Consider the following 7,121-nt stretch of genomic DNA (forward strand, 5'->3'; position numbering starts at 1 on the left):
CCAAGAATCTTGCCTTCTAGATGTCTTCGTGGAAACCTACAATTCTCGTAATATATTTGATAGTAAGAGAGATCTTGTTTCTGACTTGTGGCACTAATGCTTAATTCCTATGAATAAAAAACAAGACGTTTTATCTACTGATGGAAGATAGTTCTATGGTGTATCACAAGATAGGTATAACTGTTCTTTCCAATTGGAGTGTTCATGTTATTGCCGCTCTGCGCGTTTTGTATAAAAACAAGTGAACATCTGCGTACGTTCGCCGGACGACAAACGCACTTTTCAGCACCGAAGTAGCAACAACACAAAAGTCAAGTTTGAAAGAAGCCTCAAACATTTTAATTCCATCCAATACAAACATAATTAGATTTCCAATTACACATGCATAAAGAATTATAACTGCAGTCATATACTTCGCGTCAATCAGCATTCACAGATGGTACATGTTATTAAAACAAGTCTGTTATGTCGATTGTTCCTTGAACCACCTTTCCGGTGACAGTGATAGTAACTACGGAACCATTCGTCTTGTTATGGTTTGTTGGAAACTTACTGAGTTTTACTTCGTCTTTTTACATTCACTAGGTACTAACGTGGCTCTGGGAGGTAGTAGTAAAATGCTCACAACACTAACCTTCTGGTATGGCATATATTATTCTAACCAGTATTAGGATGCTGTCTTATTTTACATATTCAGTGTTACTTATTTAAAAATCTCAACTTTGTAGTACTTACTGTTGGCAGTAGGTCACAATATGAAAGTAAAATTAACATTATTTATCAATAAATATTGTAAACTCCAAATTAATAAATTAAAAAGTTTTGACAGCTGTAGGCATTACATCAATATCCACTTTCTTCAGAAAAACTTGTTGAATTGATTGATGTTTACGAATATTTACTAAAGGAACTCTTAGGGCAAATTAATTATATTTGTTGAAAAAGTAAACGGAGATGGAGGAAATCTATTAATATAGCAATTAGATAGCCAAACATATAATGTTACCATACGTTTGTGGTTGTTAGATCGTGCTGTTTAGTATTCAAGACATCGTAACATGAACAATAATGTTGAGCAACTGTTGATTTTGCTAATTGTAAGAACAACAAACAACTAATTTACTGGCTTGAAACATTGGGGTCGACTGACAAAATGTCGGTAGTTCTAATAGAAAATATATCCACCACTGACTTTGTGCTTCATATCTATCACTTTCAACGTCTATCCGAATTTAGACGGAATTGTAAACGAAGCGCGAAATTCAATTATTTGTTGTATGCCGAAATAAAAATGTTGGTGGATTTAGGGAATAAATATAACTCAACAGCGGTAAATATTCGATGGATATTGTAAGAGCAAAGAAATGGTAGTCGATTCTTACTGAAACTACAGACTACCTTAAGAACATGAGGCGCCTACCTCTACATTAAACGATGACAAATTATAAAATTCAAAATAATGATTAACCAATTGTAGCACAAATTCCATTACAACTACCATTGTATATTCTATGCATTGTCTCATAGATATCAACTATGAACTATTTATTACATCAGCCTAATCCAGTGTTCTGATGATAACCTATTTCTATCTGATGACCTTTACTATGTCTAAATTAATGAATGACAACAGTTTCAACAAACCATTCATAGAGTTTTAGTATTTTGCGACATTTTCCGCTCAACTTGTCAGGCGATGTTTTTATCATCGGGTCTCTTTAGAATTCACGATTTACGATCGAAGGACCAAACATTTAATTTATTTTTCTTGACAGACGCTTAAAGTTTTGAATTTTATGATTACAGCCAGGACCCCTGGGAACTGTGAACTGCTCACCCGGAGAAAGCACACAGCTTTCCTCAATAAATGGGCTGAAAATTTTTTCAGAACAGACCCGTGATACAAGCAGACTAACCATCTCTTCATCTTGTAGTTAATATAGACTATGGTCTTTTTTATAAAAGGCAGTCGAAATCGGGATTACTAGTAAAGCACATTTTGCTTAGCGAAAAGAGAATAAAAAACCGACCCACAGTGAGCAAGTCATAATCAGTGGCCAAAACCACTGATGGATTATGTACCGAGTCATTTTCATTAGCTGCTGAAAATGACCATACTGCAATACGTACCTATATAAAACCCACATACTGCTTAATCACATTACGTCAATGTGGTCCATTTAGATTCTTCCGAAAGGTTACAGAACATTTGAAAGCGGATTTGATTGAGGCAATACAATCAATTATTCCGCAGCTATCAAGCAGTCGTTGGACTAACTCTAACTAAATTATTCAGGACCTACGTAGATACTTTTTTTCAATACTGTACAAGCACGACTTGCTGACATGATATAGACTTTATTGGCTAGAGCTACCAAATGTTGTATGCAGTTGGCAACTATCAGTTTTCGTGGCAAAATAGCTTTGTTTGTACTGACTGACAGCATTTTGTCAACTAAACCAAAAAACGGCCGGGACATACCCCAGTCTACTAAAAGTGTTAAGGTGTCACTATGTACTAAGATGACATTGACAGATAGGGCTAGTTGGCTATATACAAACAATGTGGTTAAACTGCCAGAAGTGACACAATGATTTAAGGGTTCAAGTTCACCCTTGAGCTAGCCTTGACTTAACGCCATCTGGTGACCAGAAGATTTATTATCTTTCCTTATAATACATGCTATATACCTTTTTCAGTGTTTTATCAACGTTCACGCATGAACGACTTTTTCGACACCAAATATGCTACTAACTTTGTAACTACTACGAAAACTATTTTCAACACACAATGGTCTCATAGAAAAACAATCTTACAAAGTAACTTTTACCTTAATTTAATATTAAGCTTGGCAAAAGGAAAAACACTCACACGTTTTTCCAAATCCTTTATTACGGTGTCATGGCTACCGTACCCTTAATGGTACTCAAGTTTCGCGAATTTCTCTGCCAAAGCTATAAATAAGGATGTAACGTGGTCAGGACATGGAGAGACGAACCATCCTTGCAGTATGTCAAGGAACAATAATAGGCTTAGTGGATACTATCGAGAGACGTGAGTGATCGCACAACGGCTGGACGTAGTACGTCTGTGTGTTCAGGCTTTACATCGCGTGTGGGATGCAGTTAGAAGTACCTACGACATGTTTTTCTTCCATTATCAACATTGAAGGAAATGAGAATATAATTAAGCTCAACATTTTGAAACTTTCCATAGCTTATCTCCTTAAGGGAATTCGGTTAGCGATAAGTGAATACGGGAAAGCCGTTCCTTATCTGTGGTGTTTATTTCAGGCTTAATTAAAATAACTCGTAAAACTTGCTCGAGGGAAATCAGAAGAATGCGACCTAAAGCCGTAATGGAATTCATTATGTGTGTATGTGTGTGTGTTTATTTACCTACGTGAACATTTTCTCCAGGATTTTAAAATTCAATGAGTGAACCGCGTCTACTTCGCATCGTTGGCTGATGAATGAAAGCTATTTACTTCTTTTTCCTAAAAAAAGCAACATTGCTTTTCACTCGATTCTTTCAGGACGGTAATGATTTTTCGTGAGATGTATATTGATGTGTAGCTAGCTACATAATATTCCTATTTTTTCCTTTCTTTGTTTTTTTTTACGTAACATTAAGCAGGAAAATACTAACTAGCTTTTTCATTTAAAAAGCAATGGATACGAGTCTTCTTTGCAATAATAAAAATACATGTTGTCTACTCGACAATCAGAATGAAAACTGAAAGATGAAAAAGTACACAATACACTCGATTTGATAGACTGCCTTGAAAACAATAAATACAAATGTGTACGTGGAATAACGCATACCTACTCGTTATTTGATTTCCGAATAGCAAACCTAGGTTTCATATTGAAAGGAAATATGAAGAGACACTGTTTATGTTGGTCTATGACAATATTTTTCTTTAACTAGTTAAATATAGGAAAAATATATGACTATGTAAATGATAATGATGTCATCATCCTCCGAGCCTTTTCCCAATCATGTTGGGGTCGGCTTCCAGTCTAACCGGATTCAGCTGAGTACCAGTGCTTTACAAGAAGCGAATGCCTATCTGACCTCCTCAACCCAGTTACCCAGGCAACCCGATACCCCTTGGTTAGACTGGTGTCAGACTTACTGGCTTCTGACTACCCGTAACGACTGCCAAGGATGTTCAATGACAGCCGGGACCTACAGTTTAACGTGCCATCCGAAACACAGCCAATGGTGTCTAAGAAATACTTAGATTAGTAGTAGTATAGTATTACTTAGATACGTAAATGATAGTGATGTATAAATGATATATTTATTTTTAAAATAGGTAGAAAACAACAGTTTTAGACGTCAAATTTTCTTTACCTAAAAGTATACCTCTATAAATATAAACAAGGTAGATATGATCCGTACTTAGTCTTTAAAAAAATCGCAATTTATTTAATTGAAGTAAATTGTTTATAATTGTTGTGTTTCACTTATTTCCGGCCTATATATCGGCCTATTTATACTCAAATAATACTGATATTTAATGAATAAGTAAATTATTGTGGAAATATGTAAAATAGTTTATTTTCGACGAATGCTTCTTCGACAAAACTTATACAAGCAACAGTGAGTTTTTGTTCGCTCATTTATTACGGAAAACGGTTGAACCAATTGAGATGAACTAAGTAATATTTTATTAAGGGATAAGAGGTATGTACCTATCTGGAGCCAGCTACAGGGGTATTTCAGAGTCTGAAAACCAGCATAGCTTTAAGCTTAGAGTCGCTTGAAAATTAGAGTCGTTGTCATGATGAAAATTTCCACATGATATTGATAACAATGACTACCATACAAGGAAAATACTGTTAATACAATAAATAAACTAAATAACTTTGCAGAAGTTCATAAGTATTTTACACGAGTTTCCAGGTATTTTACAAGATTTTCCTTGTAATTCCAAAATGTTCCTTCCTCAAACGTCTAAATTAAGTCTAGTCCTATTTAAACAAAAAACACGAAAATCCAATTGGCAAAACTTTCCTAGAGAACATAGCTTTCTTTTGTTTACATTATTATGTATCTTTGTAGTTATATACAAGTACATGTAAACGAGTTGTATACTTGCACATGTTTCAGCTTTTGACAACTTCAAAAGACTGTCGAGTATTCTGTTCTAAGTAATGGGGACAACTGTTTAACAACCATTTTGAAAAAAATCTCGCTGTAATTGTTGTGTACTAGGAAAGCTTTTCGTCCGGTTTCACCTGCGTTCGGTAGGGATAAAATAGCCACCTACCATTATGCAAGTTCAATGTACCAGTCCTCAAAACTTCATCTATATCGGTTAAATCTTGGCTATATTCTCGCTCATAAACTGCTTCCTAAATGATAATTTTATTTACATGCATTACTTATTTGACCCAAACAACATGATTAGGAAAAACAGATCAGCATCATTACCATCTTCATAATTGTTATTGATCCCTTGTTCACCCTTAATGAGTACGGAACTTGGGTTAGTTTAACCTCTCGTAACGTTAATACAAAGTGTTGGTATCTTTAACCCAATTAAAGCAACCTACATTGGGCCCTCGTGATGGGAAACGGGCCTAAGTTCCTCTCAAACCTAACAATGGGACCATTAAAGGCATTATACCCTTATGGCATTAGGGTACAGTCGTCAGCCATCTTTTAAAAGTGTTTAAACTGCTCTTACGTTAATGCCTTCTCGGTTTTTATACTTCCTCGTCAGCTTTAAAATTACTAAATGATTTTGTCATAATATTATGCATTTCAAAATTATGTCCTCCGGAAAATGGAGCTCTAGAGACCTCTAAAACAACCACATAATTTCTTCATAAATCTGACATAATGAATGACTAATTATTTTTTGTTATTTGTTTGACACTCCATATCGCTGTTATGAATTGCATGATGAATATTTTAATTTGCATCTTGCTCCGTCAAACATTTGAACCCAAGACCTCGAGCTTTACGGCAACAAGTCCACTAGACTCACGTCACTATCCTTTCAGTACAAGATTGTTGAAAAATGTCTATTTCAATTCGCATAGGTAAACATGACGTACAAACTGAACTCTGGACTACTTACGAGTTAAAATTAAACTTCTTTTTATTCTTTCATTCGACAGAGGACGTTATTTATTCTTGAACGTTGATTTCAGATCAGATTGTTTATTCTTTAAAATATTTATCATTACGTACATTTTCTTCATATTCGCTAAAGGTGCTTGACGAATGAGTTGTAACAGTTATAAATAAAACAAAAACTATTGTATGCAAATACGTGTGTTACATTGAACTGAAGTAAAATATAGTATGTACCTATAAATAGAAATAAAAGCAAAATACGTACGACTATAAGCAAAAACAGTGGAAAATCTATAATTGAAGATGATGTTTATTTATGTTTAATGCTTGATTTCCATTAGTAAACTTTTTTGATAATACCTTTACAACATGTTTCTAAAAAATAACTAGTTACCGATATTCATTAGCGGAAACTAAAGATAAACAAAAAACATTTTCACCACACAAATCAGTGCCGGCATCATAAAAAAATATTTGTTTAGCGAAACAAGAACCGCGAAATTCAATGTTTACAAAACAAATAAAAGATTACAAGATAACAAAAAAATTGTACTTACAATGTTTTAACAAATAGTGGTTATCAGAGTAAACTGGTAGATTATATTATTTTCTTTGAGATTGGGGACGCGAAAATTGTTCTTTACTGTTTTGTAAGCGCGCGCGATTCGCGAGTCTCGCGGTCGGTCGGGGCGACGCGTCAGAATACACTGGCTTAACTCACTACCCAGCCGCAGCTAACTCTCGTAACTTGAAACTATCTTTATCGGCACTTTATCTTCGATAGCTTTGTAACAAGCTCCAATGAAAGCCTATCATCGATATGCTATCATCAACGTGATAATGAACAGCTTTTACTCGGAAAATGCATACCATCGTATGTTTGTACAATTGAAATTTTAATTGCAGTCCATTGCGATAATTAGTTTGGTTTATGTCGTTGATTGCGGTTAATGCATAATATTAATATTTGTAGGAAACAAGCAATTTGTTGTGAATTCAATTTAAATGATATTCCTGCACACGTGCT

At 34.6% G+C, this 7,121-nt stretch overlaps 1 protein-coding gene across 1 annotated transcript in view; it reads right to left on the bottom strand.

The window, feature by feature from the left end:
- Positions 1-6,803, bottom strand: part of LOC124638307 (G-protein coupled receptor dmsr-1-like) — a 58,900-nt gene extending 52,097 nt beyond the window's left edge. Inside the window, exon 1 of the mRNA XM_047175239.1 lies at positions 6,652-6,803. The gene's annotated coding sequence lies outside the window, so the exon portion shown is untranslated. The remainder of the gene's footprint in view (positions 1-6,651) is intronic.
- Between the last annotated feature and the right edge of the window lie 318 nt (positions 6,804-7,121).

Source organism: Helicoverpa zea, chromosome 17 (genome assembly GCF_022581195.2).
Source record: "Helicoverpa zea isolate HzStark_Cry1AcR chromosome 17, ilHelZeax1.1, whole genome shotgun sequence".
Lineage (NCBI taxonomy): Eukaryota > Metazoa > Arthropoda > Insecta > Lepidoptera > Noctuidae > Helicoverpa > Helicoverpa zea.